Source organism: Furipterus horrens, unplaced genomic scaffold (assembly GCF_987537825.1).
Source record: "Furipterus horrens unplaced genomic scaffold, mFurHor1.1.pri manual_scaffold_2, whole genome shotgun sequence".
In the NCBI taxonomy this organism is placed as follows: Eukaryota; Metazoa; Chordata; class Mammalia; order Chiroptera; family Furipteridae; genus Furipterus; species Furipterus horrens.
Window position 1 is genome coordinate 38546011 of NW_028327172.1, and position 17850 is coordinate 38563860.

Sequence of the window (17850 nt, forward strand, 5' to 3'; positions counted from 1 at the left end):
AAATACTTTGAAAGTATTCATGTTATAAGCCCCCCTGTTGCCTTAAAAATGCAATTTTATTTCACAAAATATAATTCACTTACAACTCTTGAAAAACTCCACTAGCTATGTAAATCTAGGTGCCTCTGAAACTTAGCATGTATATTTACTTTCATCTTTTAAGCTTCCTATAACTGCACTGTTAATTAGTACAATGGAAAGAATTCTGAAGCAGGTATCAAGAGACTTGTGTTCTGCAACTAATTAACTGCTTTGATAAGTTTATCCTCTATAGACCTTAGTTTCTTCATTTAATAATGAAAGGGGATGAACTAGAATGAGCCCTAAAGTTCTTGTCAAATAACATCAAAATTTAAACCTAAGTAAAGGCTAGTGTGATGGTAAGATGTGCTCAGTTATTTGAAATACATTTTTTTTCTTAGAAGCCAAGCTTTTTCAATGGATCTTACCATAATACTTTACACCAACCAAATTGTAAGATGTATAAATTGCCTTATCATGAATACTTATTAGATGGAAGGAATTAAGTGCTTTTCCAGAAAGGAGATGACAGGGTAAGAGGGGGGAAAAAATAAGGGAGATGTACTTGGAAATTAGAAAACATTGGAAAAACTAAAATTTGTTTGGTAATGATTATATTGAAATCCAGTATAGATTAAGGACTAACTGAAGTGTCAGGTAGGCTGCAGTGGAAATTGCTGACTGCCTCTCCCAAACCATACCCTTATTTTCTTTCAAGTATCTATTCTTCCCCTACTTGATCAAAAGCTAATCCCACTCCAGCTTTCGGAATTTTGTCTTGTCTTATCTTTCAAGCTTTTTTTTACTCCAATTCACAAGAAACATTTTACATTATAATCCAGGTGTGTACAGTATCTGTGTGAACAAAGTGTCATAAAACAGTACTAATGCGTCATATGTGCAATGCAATCTCAAGTCTACTTACTTTTTAAAATGATGATTACGATCCAAAGATTAATTTTAGGACCTATTTTTGGATTATGATACACCACCATTTGAAAAACACTGGTGAGTGTAATGCTGTTGCCCTTAGAAAAATTTTTCAGGAACTTGGATCTAAGCCTATTAAGGCATAGTATTACTCTAGCCACAGGAGTAGCATGTGACCTAACACAGGCTAGTGAAAAGCAAGGGCAGTATTATAGGGGCTTTGAGAAAAGATCTTTCCTCACTCTTAAGTAAGAGATAAATGTCCTGTGTACTTGAGAGACCTGGAATTGCTGCAGCTCTCTAGCTACCAGCATGAGAATAAAGCCAACATATAGAGGAGGACAGAGCCACACACACACACACACGAAGGAAGGAAGGGGGGAAAAAAGAAAGAAAAATAAAAGAAACCAGTGCCCTTGTTGAACCACACTTGATCAATATTCCGCCTTTAATTTTTTTGTTACCTAGGCCAATAACTGCCCTTTATGCATAAGACACTTTATATTGAGTTTCCTATTACCATAGGCAAAATCATCTTATATAGTAGTCTAAACAGAAAGCAATATGAAACTAATTTGTTGGTAAAATAGCTGCAGTGATGGATGAGTGCCATCCCAAACTAAGATAGTCTGATTTCTGGTTATTCAGCCCTTTAGTGTTATCTTTCAAAACTCTGCCCCTGGTAATATTTTATAGACCAAAAGCTAAATCGGCATATATTTTGACATTTTATATCATCAGACGCCATTTATTACTCTTAGTGGAACAACTCAGTAATATATGGATTTTACTTAATCTCTTAGACTGGACTAGTTATAAATCAGATATATAATTCAAATTAGAAATTAACCTTGAAAACAAATCTTCATTTTTCCTTTTATTGGTAAAAGTCCATGGTAAATATGATGTAATATTTTAAGTTTATTAAATCATATCTGGCTGGTTTGGCTCAGTGGATTGAGCGTCGGCCTGCGAGCTAAGTGTCGCTGGTTCGATCTTCCAGTCAGGGCACATCAGAGAAGGAAAACTCTGACTCCAAAAAACCTCCACTGCCTTGCGGCATACCTCTTCAGGGGAAAGGCTAAGGGAGTAAACCCCGACAGAAAATCCGGAGCCGGAGTCCCTAAGGCGGTTTGACGTTGTAGTCAACACCGGCAACTCCTGCGGCGCACCTGAAGCCAAGATGTATTGACTCCGTCTTTCCCTTGGGCCCTCCAGCTGCGAAGAGAGGGGGGGTCTGCTGCATGGGCAACAGCAGACCCTCCATATCACCCTGCCCAGGCTCTGTAGCTTCAGCTTCACTGGAGAGGACACTCCAGCGTCATCGCAAGATGTCGATTCAACACGGGAGGAGACAGATACCGTGTCACTCCCGAGTCGGACTGCACAACCATTCTCGGCAGTGCAGATAGACTCTTAAGAAGCTACACCATCGTCTCTCGAGATGGACGGCTGCCGACGACGACGACGGATTAAATCATATGCTTTATGGGAAAAAATAGTCAGAAATAGTTTGAGTAGTCCCCTATTTTAAAAATTGCTTTCTGTCAAAGTTGTAAACAAGTTCCCTAAAGAATTATTTTAACTTCTCAGAAGAGTTATGTGTTGACAAGGCAAAACCTCCAATCGCAAGTAGCATGACTTTCTTGACAAATACCTTTGAGCAAAATAAACCTTTCCTCAAGCTGAGACTTAGGTTTAAGGTGGTGATCTAAATGCCTACATTTGACTCTTCCTTCCTAAAATTCTGTAGATATGCTGAAAGAAACACCAAATTTAGACTAAATCCATAACAATATTAAGAAATGAAAAGGAGTAAAGGTGTCATAACTCAAAGAATTTGCATTCTAGTGGGAAAGACAGACCATTAATTGCTATATAGAAAATAAAACAGGTTAATATCAGAGTAAGGAAGTGTCAACCAAGTTAATTTGAGGTCTCTTCAAGAAAATAGTATTTAAGCTGAAGCTGAAGTGATAAGGAGTCAAATGAAGATTGGGAAAAGTATTCCAGATGGAGAGAAGGCAAGGGCAAACACCCTGATAAAGAGCTTGGTGTGTTTGAGGAATAAAAAGATTAATATGTATGGGATAGAGTACCATGAGCATGGCAGATGTTGAAGAGGAAGGAACCAGATTACCTAGGGCATTAGAAGCTAATACAAGGAGTTTGGATTTTATTTTGAGCACAATGGGAAGCCATTGTGGTCCTCAAGCAGGAGAAGGAGTTGTGGGCTAGGTTACCACCTGGAACGGGTATTTGTAAATGTGTGAGGGCATTGAGGGAAGACCTATTGTAAGGGTGTTTTAGATCCATTAGTACAGATAGACTATCCACCCACATAGGACCCTTTCTTTTGAAGAGCTCAAAGTTTGGATGATACTGGGGCCTTCATTACTTCTGAGGAGACCCAGAACTTTAGAGACTTCACTTTGAAAAATCTACATATTAATTGAAAGATTCTCCATCTGCATTTTTAAGAGCAGGGAACATACATTAGACCTGTTTTCATCCCATATGGCACCATGTTAGGCTCTTTGTGGCACAGATTTGACAAACATCTAAATTTGGGAGCATGCAAAATTTAATGGCAATTATCTTTTGTTATAAAATGTAGTGCATTAAACAAAGGCCCATGATCTATAAAAATGCCAAAATTTGGCTTTTGGTCTGTTTTTATTGAGTGAAGGGATGAATGTTTCATTTCCAAGCCTTGTCTAGTAACTTCAAGTTGGCTGCTACCATCGTGTTCTTTTTGCTGCCATACCTCTTCCCCACACTTCACCTGTCCCTTAAGAAAGAGAATTCCTTAATTCTTAGTGGGTAGAGGAGTAAAAGTGACTTATCCTTTGGAAATTTCACTTTTAGAATTATTTTTAACTTAATTTTTCAACTTTCTCCACTATATGATTTCAAGACTTTGTATAAAGAAGTAGCCCTAGCTCCCCGCCCCAGATATGTAAGAGGAGCTCAGGTCTGAATGCTACAACACTGGGTTGGCTCAGAATGACATGGTAAGATTTTATTATAAGGCTTTTCTCCGTGCTACTAAAACAATATCTTAAAAATAACTGCGGATGTCCATTTCCAGAGCACTTCATAGGTGTTAGGCAATTCGGCATAGGTTATATAACCATGTTACAGCTATGGAAAAATTAATTGCCTGACAGGAGGTACTTAGGGTTTAGAAAAGGACCTTTAAAATTCAGAATGTTAGTTTTGGTATTCTACATGTATAAGTGAAAAGGTTAGATATCATCTCTTACAAGAAGTAAAAATGTCATGGTATATTGTCAAAGCCTGAGATGATTTTAGGTTCTTAAAAGGCACCCAGGTTTACTCAGCAACATTCATTCACCATTTTTTCTCAACCAAGCATCTATTTCAATAAGCACTCTAGCATACACCTACATTAACAGCAATTCACTTTTCAAGTACCTGTCACAGCCTTTATTAAATATACAGGCAGTATTACCCCCTTAGCCAACCTTTTTTGGCACCAGGGACCAGTTTTGTGGAAGACAATTTTTCCAGGGACTTGGGGCAGGAAGATGGTTTCAGGATGATTCAAGCACATTATATTCAAGCTCACCTCCTGCTGTGCAGCCCAGTTCTTAACAGGGTATGGAAGAGTACCAGTCTGTTGCCCGGAGTCTGGGGACCCCTGCCCCAGTAGATGGCTGAAACTGCTAATAGCACTGAACTATATATACTGATTTTTTCCCTATGCATACATGTCTATGGTAAAGTTTAATTTATAAATTTGGCATAGTAAGAGGTTAATTATAGTAAAGTAGGACAATTATAACAATATACTGTAGAAAAAGTTATGTGAATGTCCTTTCTCAAAATATTGTACTGTAGTCACCCTTGTGTTGTTGATGTGCAATGATAAAATGCCTATGTGATGAGATGAAGGTTAATGACATAGGCATTGTGACATAGCATTAGGCTATTATTGACCTTCCAGTGATATGTAAGAAGGAAGATCATCTGCTTTAGTTGATCCTGGATCATGAAGCTATGGTAATATTTATTAATGGTTGAATGTCAGGAGCAGACAATGTTGATGGTTCGGGAAATTTAATGTTTTTGGACCACAGTTAACCATGAGTAACTGAAACTACAGAAAGTGAAACCTCAGATAAGAAGAAACTACTGTATAATATCTCAAATCACCATAAATGTACCATACGACTGTCACCAGGAACTAAGCCTACATACCTTTTCAAGAAGGCTTTGGAAACAAACATTTCTCTGACGGTCAAAATGTGTATTTGTTCTAGAAAACAAGCTATTCTCAAGGCTTCATTGTTCAGTCAGCTACAATATAGAGATCTAGTCTGTTGTGGGCTGAAGTTCTAAGTCTTACTAATGTCACAATAAATTGACTACCAGTTAGGTTCTCACCGTGTTTCTGCAAGCATCAAATAAGTCTGGCAATCCTTAAATTGTGCAACAGCAACAAACTGTATATAGTCTGTGCTTAATTTTGTACTCAACCTAAAAAAGTAAACATTCATTAATTAAACTTTATGCCAAAACATGAAATGAATAGAACTTATGAAACAAAGGCCAAAGGTCAAGACACAAACCCTGTTATGAAAATCAATGAAGAATTGTTTAGAGTGTATATGGAGCATTCATCTAGTATTTAGCCATTCAAATACCGAAAAACATAACCATGCCTCTGCCTTGTATTACATCATTGCTATTACGACAAAGTTGATGATAAAGCAAATGTTGCATTTACAAGTCATAAAATATTTTAAAAACATTAATCCAGAATGAACATAGGGAAGATATAATTACTAAAATGTTTCAATTCTTATATCCACTTCTATAGTAAAAGGGAATATAAGCTCCATGAGAACAGAAACCTTAACTCATCCACCTCTGTATTTTCAGGACCTAGAATAATGCCTGATACCTAATAGTTGTTCATTAAATAAGTGTTAAGGACTTCTGGTCAAGATGGTAGGCATAGGTAAACATGGTACTGCCCTCCTGCTACAACCACATCAAAACTGCGGAACAACCATCATTCAGAACTGCTTGAAATCTGGCTGAAGTGAAGTCCTACAACTAGGGCATTAGAGAAGCCATATCGAAACTGGTAGGCAGGGCAGATGAATGGACTGGTCTCACACCCACATGTGGCAGGTAAAAATTGAGAGGGATATCTCGGCTGCAGAGAACCCCCCTAGGGGCTATGGTTCCCACCCCAGGGTTCCAGTGCAAGAAAGAGAAGTTCCCATAACCTCTGCCTTAAAACCAGTGGGGATTGATTCTGAGGGAGACAGAGGACTTCTAGAATCCCAGGCAGTTCCTCTTAAAGGTCCCATGCATGGTCTTACTCAGACTCACTTGTTCTGAGCTCTGTTGCTGGTACAGTAGCTCAAAAGGCATTAGGGACATGTGGGGAGGAAATGAATTGTCCATCATCAGGGCTAGAACTTGGCAGCAACCTTCTCCCAGACAACAATACTGGCAGAGGCCATTGTTCCTTTGATGAGCCCTCCCTTGACAGAACTGGTGGGCAGGCACCATATCTGCACTCCATCAACCTGGCTCCACTGTTTGCCCCAACCTGGTCATTCCCAGAGGCCCCGCCCTACCCAACTTTCAGGGTTTCCCAAGCAGTTTCCAATGGTTTTTCCATACAAATGGCCTGCCTTGGCTCATGACACATATTTTCCTAAAACCTCTCAAACAAGCAGCATTTGTCCTCAGCATACCCCATACCCTACACCAAGTGTCCCCAGGCTCAGTATTAGCAGCAGCCAGCTTTGGTTTGCAGCTTAGCCTCACCTGGCACCTCCAAGCCCAGCACAAGTAGAAGCCATCTGCAGATTGCACTGTAGCTCATGCCAGGTTGCCATTGGCAGAGCACAGGCAGCAACTGACTTCGGCCAGCACCTCCCAGAGATCCCAGAACCAGCACACCCAGTGGACAGCTTCAGACCTTATTGAAGCACCACCATCACCTACGACCTCTAGAAGCAACACACTCAAGAGGCAGACTCAGCAGGCATCAGACCCCACTAACGTAAGTCCTGCTTGTGGGTTAGCCCCTACATAGCTGGTCCTCCATGGTGGTCAGTGGTTGCAGCCAATCCTTGCAGCTGATCTGCATGAGGATAAGTTCTTCCCATTGACAGGCCGACAATAATCAAGGCTCAACTACAAGAGGATATACACAGCCCTCACAGGGGGTGAACCTGAAGTGCCCAGCTTAGGTGATTGGGGAGGCTGTGCTACTGGATCCTATAGAACACCCGTTACACTAGGCCACTCTACCAAGCCTGGGAGATATAGCAGCTCTACCTAATACATAAAAACAAACACAGGGAGGGTGCCAAAATGAGGAGACAATGAAACATGGCTGAAATGAAAAAAAGAACAAAATGCCAGAAAAAAAGAGACAAGCAATTTACTTGATGCCAACTTCAAAAAACTTGTTATATGGATCCACAATGAACTTAGAACTTCAACAGCATTAAAAAAGTACCAGTCAGAAATGAAGGATTCACTAAATGAAATGAATAATTTGCAGGAAATCAACAGTAGAGTACATGAAACAAATTCAAATCAGAAATTTGGACTATAAGGAAGCAAAAAACACCCAATCAGAACAGCAAAAAGAAAAAAGAATTCAAAAAAAAAAAAAAAATGAGGGTAGTGTAATGTGCCTCTGGGACATCTTAAAACGTACCAACATTTGCATCATGGTGATGCCAGAAAGAGAAGAAAGAGCAAGAAATTGAAAAAATAATGACAGGAAACTTTCCTAACATGGTGAAGGAAATGCAGAGTCCCAAACAAGATGAACCCAAACAGGCCCACACCAAGACACATCATAATTAAAATGGCAGAGGTTAAAGAGAAATAGAGAATCTTAAAAGTGGCAAGAGAAAAGCAGTTAGTTACCTATGAGGGAGCAGTCTCCATCCCCACAAAGGAAGGTGGACATTAAACGACACAACTGACCAAGCTAAGATATACTCATTAAGGCTATTTTCTTTATTTATTGTTGGGGAAAAGTCACTTTAAAGACATGCTATTTGGAAGCAAAGCTATTTTTTTTTTGGTCCATGGAATGCAGTTTTTTACTATTCCATCATGAGAAATAACACAGATTCCGTGATTTCCTTTTTGATGAAAGGACAGACTGAGATTTGAAGGTTAATTGCACAGATCTGTGAAACATAGACCTTCGCTTTATTTTTATAAGTCCCAACTGCCATCATGTTTTGCAGTAATGGGGTCTTAATTTCACCATTGTTGGTGAAGAAAATTTTCAATAAATATGCATTACCTGTATGAAGCTAAAAAAAAAAAGAATGTCAGTTGATTTCTCAACATAAACTGCAGGCCAGAAGGGGGTGGCAAGAAATATTCAGTGATGAAAGTGAAGGAACTACAACCGAGATTACTCTACCCAGCAAAGTTATTTAGAATTGAAGGACATATAAGGAGCTTCCCAGGCAAGGAAAAGCTAAAGGAATTCTTCACCACCAAACCAGTATTACATTAAATGTTAAAGTGTCTTTAAAAAAAAAAAGAAGAGCCCTCACTGCTGTGGCTCAGCACACTGAGCACTGGACTGCGTATCAAAGGGTTGCCAGTTTGATTCCTGGTCACGGAACATGCCTGGGTTGCAGGCCAGGCCCCTGGTTGGGGGTATGTGAGAGGCAACCAATGGATATTTCTCAACATATTGATACTTTCCTCTCTCTCTCCCTTGCCCCTCTCCCTAAAAAATAAATAAAATCAGTTTAAAAGAAGAAAAAAAAAGATAAAAATATGAACATAAAAATGATGATAAGTATCTGTCAATTGAAGTCTAAAACATGAAATGAACAACTACAACAGAAACAGACTTACAGAGAACATTTTGAAGGTTGCAAGATGGGAGGGGTGTTGCAGGGATGGGTAAAAAGAATGAAGGGATTAAGAAGTACAAATTTGTTGTTACAAAATATTCATGGGGATGTTAAGTACAGAATAGGGAATATAGTCAATAATCTAATAACCATGTATGGTGTCAGAGGAGTGCGAGATTTATCGAGAAGATCACTTAGTAAGTCATGTAATGTCTAATCACTGGGGTGTACAGCTGAAACTAATAATGTATGTCAACTCTAACTGAAAGACTTTTAAATTACTTAAAAGTTTTTTTAAAAAATTTTTTAAACGTGCGTACAGGCTGCAGTGAGGGTAGGAAACAAGTACACTATGCCAAAAGGTTATTATTATCTTCAGTTTCGATGAAGAACCAAAGGAAATAGATCATGAGTCTTTATAGACTTGTAATGCAAGACTTTTTGGAGGAGGAGAATCAGCAGGAATCGAGAGCAGTGACACTCCCAGGTTATAGAAAGTTATGAGCTCTTTGGCCACAGAGAATTGGCCACATATGAGAGTAAATATACAGGGGTGGGCAAAAGTAGGTTCATATGGAAAATACAATAATTAGTAATAATACAAAAATAAACTTTCATGTAGTCACAACTGTAAACCTACATTTGACCACCTCTGTGCATATACAAGCACATATCCCTCCATGGTTGCACAGGACTCCAACAGAGTCCTCAGGTCATTTATGTGAATGGAACAGGGAGGAATAAATTTAAAGTTTGTTCCTTTTTGTTATGAAAAACTAATCTTTAATTGGGAAAATGGCTCTGTAGAAATTGCTCACTAAACCTGTCTCTGTCTTCCCCCTTCTTACCTACTCTGTGGAGACTCTGGATCAAGTCAGAAAGATTTCTGAACTTCTGCAATACCTATATTAGTCTGAGAGGCTCAGTGGCAGAGAGACTGCTAGGCCAAGAGGAAGGAAAGGCAACCGAGAGGAAGACAGCCATACTTCTCAGGGTGTCTGTGGCAGTGGATGCATGTAGTACAGGGAAAGCACATAGCAGTGAGCTAGGGCATCTGGGTGAGAAAGAGGTCTTCTGGCCTAGGAAGATGAGATACTCCCAGAAGTTTGGGAATGCTAGAGAATAAGAGAGAACACAAGATTCAAATAAAAATTAGCATGAGTTAATGGGGACTATGAATGATGTGAATAAAGATTAGAATTCTTATTTGGAATGTCTTCTATGGTAGCCTCATAACTCTGGGCTGATTCTCTGGAGCCCCCGGAGTCATTGGTGGTACAGGTTTCACTTCTAAGGAAATGATTCAAGAGAAACAATAACAATAGCAACAACAGGAGCAGAAGGTGCTATCATGGGAGTTGACATCCACCACAACAAAGAGGGAAAGGTTTGGCGCAAGAAGCCCAAGAGCCTGGACATCTACTTAAGACTGTTGGTCAAGCAATACAGGTTTCTGGGCAGATGAACCAACACCACATTCAACCAAGTGGTGCTGAAGAGGTTGTTCGTGAGTCACCCCAACTGGCCACCTCTGTCCCTTTCCCAGATGACCTGGAAGATGAAGCTTCCTGGCCAGGAGGGCAAAACTGCTTTGGCTATAGGGACTATAATTAAAGGCATGCATGTCTAGGAGGTGCCTGAACTGAAAGTGTGTACACCGTGAGCAGCTGTGCCTGGAGCCAAGTCCTCATGGCTAGGGGCCAGATTTGGCCAGCTGGCTCTGGACTCCCCCAAGAGCTGTGGCACCATCTTCCTTTCTGGTCTTCGCAAGGGCAGAGAGGTTTACAGTCATTTTGGCAAGACCCCAGGAACCCCTCACAGCTGCACCAAACCCTACATTCCTGGAAGTTTGAGCGTGCAAGAGACTATGGGCCAGCCACAGCTACAAAAACTAACCCCAGATGCTACTTTGTTATTAAAAAGATTTGGGATGCTGAAAATGAAATAAATAAGTGTTGAATTAACAGGTTAATTATGGGGAAAGAATAGATTTGAATCTAGGCTTTGACATTTTCTAGTTGTGGGACAATGGACAAGTCCCTTAAGTTCTCTGACTTTCAGTTTCTTCATCTATAAAAGGAATAATTTATTCTGTTTTTCCAGTGTTATTTTTTTCAATACTTCCAGGCAATTCTCCATTTCTCAGTGGATACTGACCAGGTAGACTACAATTTAATTCAGTTCTAACACTGTCAGATCCCACAGGTTAATGGCTCAGTCCAGCAAGACTGAAAAGAAAGAAAAGCTATGGCTGTGACACCCTCCTACCCCCCTTCAGATGACAGTACCAAGTCCAGGTCACCTATGCCTCTCTGACTGAATGTCTATAGGTCTAACCACTATAAGGCCACTTACAATATGCCAGCTGACTTCATCAAAGTGAACAAGTGAGAGAGTGCCAGTAAGAGAGACATCACAAACTTTTATAATGTAATTTTGGAAGAGTTATCCCAGCAATTTTCTTGTGTTCAATTCATTAAAGTCTGTAGTGAACAGGATACAGTCTCTCAACAGATACTGAATCTGCTGACACCTTGAGCTTGGACTTTCCAGTCTCCAAAAATGGTGAGAAATAAACTTATGCTGATTTTTGTTTTTAAAGGTAGGCAGACCGCTAGGTTCAGCCCACACTCAGGAGGAGGGAGTGTCACACAAAGGCATGAATACCAGGAGGCAGAGATCACTGTTAGCCATTTTAGAAGCCTGCCTCCTGCAGTCTCAAAGTGGTCAAGTTCCTTATCTAGTTTTACAAAGCTTATATGTAGCAAACCTGAAATTCCAAATCACACCTGCCTGACTACAAACCCACAGTGTTTCCATCTATTACTCTTCCAATGAGTACATAGGAATAATGTTGAGTTAGCATATACTTGTCTAGAATCTAGTGTTAAAAATATGTTTGTTCTGACTTCCAGCCAAGATGGAGGTGTAGGTAGACACACTTCTCGTACAACCATAAAAAGGATCACAGCTAACCTCAAAACAAAAACACTCAGAATGGCCAGAAAATAGAACTCTATGGAAGTCTGACAACCAAGAATTTAAAGAAGAAATATTCATCCAGACGAATAGAAGGGGCAGAGCCAGGGAGCCAGGGTAGAGAGTACACAGTGTGGTGGCAGCGAGGTGGTAGTGGCCAGCAGAATAGGTGGTCCCACATTCATGTGTGGTGGATAAAAGCCAGGAGGAACACCTGGGGAATGACTCCAGACACAGGCTAGACTGCGCAGCCCAGGGTTCCAGCACCAGGAAGACAGAGCCTCACAGTTTCTGGCTGTGAAAACCAGTGGGGGTCAGGGGAGCAGAAGAAACTTCCCATCTCCCAGGAGAGTCCATTTAGAGGACCCCCATGGTCCTAGAACATATGCAAACCCACCCACCCTGGGAACCACCACCAGGGCAACAGCTAGAGGGGTTCCAGTCATATACAGGAAGTGGGTGAAGTGGCTGGAAACAAGGCAAGTGCCAAGCAAGTGGCATTGTTCCCTCTCTGACCCATCCCCCACATATAGCACCACAAAGCAGTGAAATGGGTCACCCAACTCAGGCGAATACCTAAGGCTCTGTCCCTTACAACATTACAGGTGCACCAAGACATGGAGTCAAAGCAGCTCTACTTAATACACAGAAACAAACACAAGGAGGCTGCCAAATTGAGGAGACAAAAAAATATGGCCCAAGTGAAAAAAACAGATCAAAACTCCAAGTAAAAAACTTAAGTGAAAAGGAGACAGCTAACCTAACATGCACAGTTCAAAAAACTGTTGATAATGATGCTCAGAGAAATGATTGAGTATGGCCACAAAATAGAGGAAGAGGTGAAGGTTGTACAAAGTTAAATAAAGAAAAATATACAAGGAACCAACAGTGATGGGAAGGAAGCCAGGATTCAAATCAATGATTTGGAACACAATGAAGAAATAAACATTTAACCAGAACAAACTTAAGAAACAAGAATTTTACAAAACAAGGAGAGTTTAAGACTCTGGGACATCTCCAAAAGTGCCAACATTTGAATCATAGGGATGCCAGAAGGAGAAGAGGAAGAATAAGAAATTGAAAACTTATTTGAAAAAATAATAAAAGAAAACTTCCCTGATTTGGCAAAGGAAATAGACATACAAGTCCAGGAAGCACAAAGAGTCCCAAACAAGTTGGACCCGAAGAGGGCCACCCCAAGACACATCATAATTAAAATGCCAAAGGTTAAAGATAAAGAGAGAATCTTAAAAGCAGCAAGAGAAGAGAAGAGAGTTACCTATAAAGTAGTTTCTATAAGACTACCAGTTGATTTCTCAAAAGAAACTTTGCAGGCAAGAAGTGACTGGCAAGAAGTATTCAAAGTGATGAAAAGCAAGGACATACAACCTAGATTACTCTATCCAGCAAACCTATCATTTAGAATGGAACAACAGATAAAGTGCTTCCCAGACAAGGTAAAGCTAAAAAAATTCATCATCACCAAGCCCTTATTATATGAAATGTTAAAGGGACTTATTTAAGATAAAGAAAATTAAAACTATGAACATTAAAATGACAACAAACTCATAACTACCAACAACTGAATCTAAAAAACAAAAACTAAGCAAACAACTAGAACAGGAACAGAATCATAGGTATGGAGATCATATGTAGGGTTATCAGTGGGGGTGGGGAAGGGGGAGAATGGGGGAAAGGGATTAAGAAACATAATTGGTAGGTACAAAATAGACAGAGGGATATTAAGAATAGTAAAGGAACTGGAGAAGCCAAAGAACTTATATGCACGACCCATGGACATGAACTAAGGTGGGAGGGTATTGCTGGAGGGAAGGGAGACAAAAGGAAAAAAATGGCAAGTTCTTGTTATTGGCTGGAGATCTCAGTTCCCCACCATGTGGGATTTTCTATGGTAGTGCTTGAGTATCCTCAAAAATGGCATCTGGCTTTCTCCAGACCCAAGAGAGCAAAGTACAAACTGCAGTATATTTTATCACCTAGCCTCAGCAGTCAAACATCATCATATCTACAATAATCTATAGATTACACAAATCAGCCCTATTTATTGTAGGAGGGGATTGCACAGGGGCATTTAATACTAAGAAGTGCAAATCACTAGAGCATTCTTAGAGACTGGTTACCATAAGGTCTCTAGGGTTTTCAGGAAAGGTAAGACCAGCCTCATGAGGGAAAGAAGGAAGCTGGTTCAGCAGGTAATGGTCATTCATTGGAGTTTGGCAGCACAGGATACCATTTTTTATAGAGTATTCTTTTATAATCAGTACCCTCATATCCATATCCAAGATCAAGTGAGGCTGTTAATTGTGCCTCTGAGAATTCATTATTTTACTGAAGAAGATTCTGCTTCTAGTTTTGGGTATATTAGACCTGTGGTACAAAAGATAGGTTTTTAGGGCAGTAATAAAAGATTTCTGGTTTTCTAAACATACCCCATACTAAAAATTAGGAACTTTATAATTTTCTTTAATTTCTAGCACAATTAGAAGCAACCAGTACAATACTTGCCCTTGTATTACTTGTGCCATTTATAAAAGTGGTCTGACTCAGCTACTAGTTGTTTCACCAAAGCCTTACCTTTAGTAGACACTTCATTCCAAATTACCCCAGATAATAATTTTTAAAGCAAAAATTGAATATATTTTTTCATGTAAATGAAAAGTTTATGAATAGACCTGAATTCAGCAACTCAAAACATGTAAATAAGAATCCATTCCTTGTCATTACTTGGCTCTACCTTCCTCTGTTGTCTTTATTCCCAGGAGGACTCTCTCCATGTGATAGCAGAGATTTTCTCTGGGTTACATTTTACTAATTTAGGAGTCCACAGGTGATAATTTAAATACTATTTCTTCAATGAGTATTAATGGACTACCAGTCTCTACTAATAGTTACCAGATCCTCACTGCCTTTAGATACATCCAAGTCAAATAACTCATCCCACATTTCCATCTCCTGGAAAGTCAGTTGTTTACGACGTTTCTTATTACTGTATCAGTAAGCATTCAGTTGGGCAACAAAATCCAGTCTAGTTCAGGTTAAAAGATTTTTAAAAAGGAATCAAATGCTTACAAAATTATTGAAAGAACTAGAGGAGCAAGCTGTAGATCCAAATTTCTGGAACCACCTCCAGCCCTCACAACCACTCAGTTTCTACCTTGATTAGAAATATTCTCACTACCATTGCTGCTGTCGGAAGTTGCTGCCATTGCTGGTCACCAGAGAACCACATTCCTGTTGCTGATGCTAGTGTTATAGAAAACTGCGAGCTCCAGAATTATACACATCACCTCTGCCAAGTCTATGAAAGCTAAATGGACACCGTATATCTTTCCTAGCTCTTCACATGACTGTTCTGAATTCATTTTTCACAAGATCCATCAAACTGAACTATATATAGAGTTTTAACTGAAAAGAAGTCCTGAAAATGTCACTATTAGCCTTCTAACTTTTTCACATTAGAAAGTGTTTGAGCATCAACTAACAGCTCCCATATTGTTTTGTTCATATATTATTATGCTGTAGAATTGTTAGTTGTATCTACTACATTAGAGTGAAATTCTTTAAGAACAGGGACAAATTTTTATTCATGTTTAAGATATGTGGCATTCATTAAAGCATTAAAATGTCTTCCTTTATCTCAGACTTGTAACTTTTCAGTTGGAAGAGTTATCTAGTCCAGCTCCCTAATACCCATGAATAATCCAGAGCTTAAAAAAAAAAAAAACTGAAGTTTCACATTTGTTCCTACCTACTCCAGCTTTTCATGGCTCAACCTGCTCATCTATGTGTTGACACAATTGTACATTAGATTCCTGCTAGATACTTGAATAGATTTTTATCTTCCCTGTGAGTGAGACTTTATGTAGATTACCTTCCCTGTCCAGTTGGCCCAGAAATAGCTATCTAGTTCCTGATCATTGGACATTTAGCCTCAAGGACAACTCATCCTTTATGTCTCATACTGAAAGGGAAGTTTTTGCCTGGCATTTCTGACGTCCAAGAACCCCCTTCTAGATACCAAATATATAGTAATCTTGATGCCAACCATTTATCTCATCATAACTGTAGATTGACCCATCTTTGGCTACTGCATCTCCCATATATTGCTGAACCTTCCTCTGCCATCAGCTAGGCTCAACATGGTGGCAGGGTGTAATACAGTGATTTTCAACTGGAGGGTGACTTTTGCCTCCCAGGGGAGAGTTAGTAATAGCAGGAAACATTTTTGGTTGTCTCCGTGGGGGAATGTTGCTACCAGATGTAGTAGATAGAGGCCAGGGATGCTGCTATATACGCACAAAATGGCCTCCTACAACAAAGAATTATTTGGCCCAAAATGTCAATAGTGATAAAGTTGATAAATCCAGGTTTAAGTTTAAATTTCAGTCTTGTACACTAAGCCCTGTCTTGGAGTGGTATAACTCACCAATAAGTTCCAAAATAAGACATCATCATGATGTCATCCCTTATCATTCCTGCCCATAACAAATTCTTCCTCTGCCTTCTATAAGGCTTTATTCATTTATAGTCTCCTAACACCTCTCTTTTATTTCTTTTGTTTATACGTTGGCTCTCCAGGACTATGAGCTCTTCAGGACAAATAGCTCTATCTCCCATATACTATAGTTCTGCTGTATATAACAATTTTAATTAATCCCTAAAAATAATAAAAGATCCTGGATGCAGACCAAATCTTTTAGAATGTTCCAACTCTGGCCAAAGGCTGAGGAAAAAAAAATAAAAAGAATAGGGTTCTTACCTAATTGAAATATGCAACCCAGATGAAGTTAAGTAAATAAAGTCTTGGAGGCACAATCTCCATCTATTCCCACTCATTCTTGGAAATACTTGTTTTTTATCTTGGCTTTTGATTTCTATCCACTGAGAATTTCTCTTCTGTTTATGTCTAATTGGTCTCTCCACTAATACCTATAGCAACTTACAGTTCTTCTCTCATTACACATCACATTTTAATTTCTTTTTTTAAGTATATTTTATTGATTATGCTATTACAGTTTTCCCTTTGTTTTTCCCCTCTTTTCTCCACCTCTACCCAGTACCTCCCTTCCCTCCAGCAATCCCCCATTCCCTTAGTTCATATCCATGGGTCATGCATATAAGTTCTTTGGATTCTCTATTTACTTCACTATTTTTAACATCCCCCTGTCTATTTTGCTCCTTGATCGTTGCACCTTTTCCCCTATCTCCCTCTTTCCCTCCCCACTAACAATCCTCCATATGATCTCCATATCTATGGGTCTGTTTCAGTTCTAGTTGTTTGCTTAGGTTGTTTTGTTTGTTTAGATTCATTTGTTGATAGTTGTGAGTTTGTTGTCATTATTTTTTCAATGTTTATCTTCCCCCCAAAACTTTTAGTTACATGAAGGCAGGGACCATTTCTGCCTTCTTCATTACAATATCCCCAGCACCTTAGCACAATGCCTGGCACATAGTAGGTAATTTCACTTGTTGTTAGTGCATAAGAGTTGGGTTTTTTTTGTCAAAATGAATTTTATTAAAACATAATGGGTTCTTAAAAAAAGTTCAACAAATAAACTACGAAAAGGAAAATTCAAATTTAGAAACTCTATCCTTCTGATCTAACACAGGCTGATTGATGTCCAGGTTCACGAGATCTTTTCGAAAGCTAACCTGAGGGTGTCACTCACTTAAGAGTGACACCTATATGCCACTCAACCTCCTTTGTGCCCTTCCTTGAGGTTTCAGACATATAAACCCTGGAGAAAACTGCACATGAGTGGTGTAACAGATGTTTTTGGGAGGAACTGCTGCCCTCACTCTTCATTTGGTGCCTATCAGCAGTTTTTCTGTGTATCTTCATGTGTTGCTTGGACTAAGGGTTATGGGAGGCCTCTTTGGTCAATGAGAAAAGAAGTTGTGCTCTACTCTTGTCTACCTATGCTCATTTCTTCCTGTTGTCTCCCTTAGAGAGATTGTTGTGCTATATAAAAATAAAAATTCCATTCAAGTCAGACTAAATTTCATGTATCAC

At 39.4% G+C, this 17850-nt stretch overlaps 1 pseudogene; it reads left to right on the plus strand.

The window, feature by feature from the left end:
• The first annotated feature begins 9702 nt into the window (after positions 1–9702).
• On the plus strand, positions 9703–10809 carry LOC150018170 (large ribosomal subunit protein eL18 pseudogene; annotated as a pseudogene).
• Positions 10810–17850: the final 7041 nt, after the last annotated feature.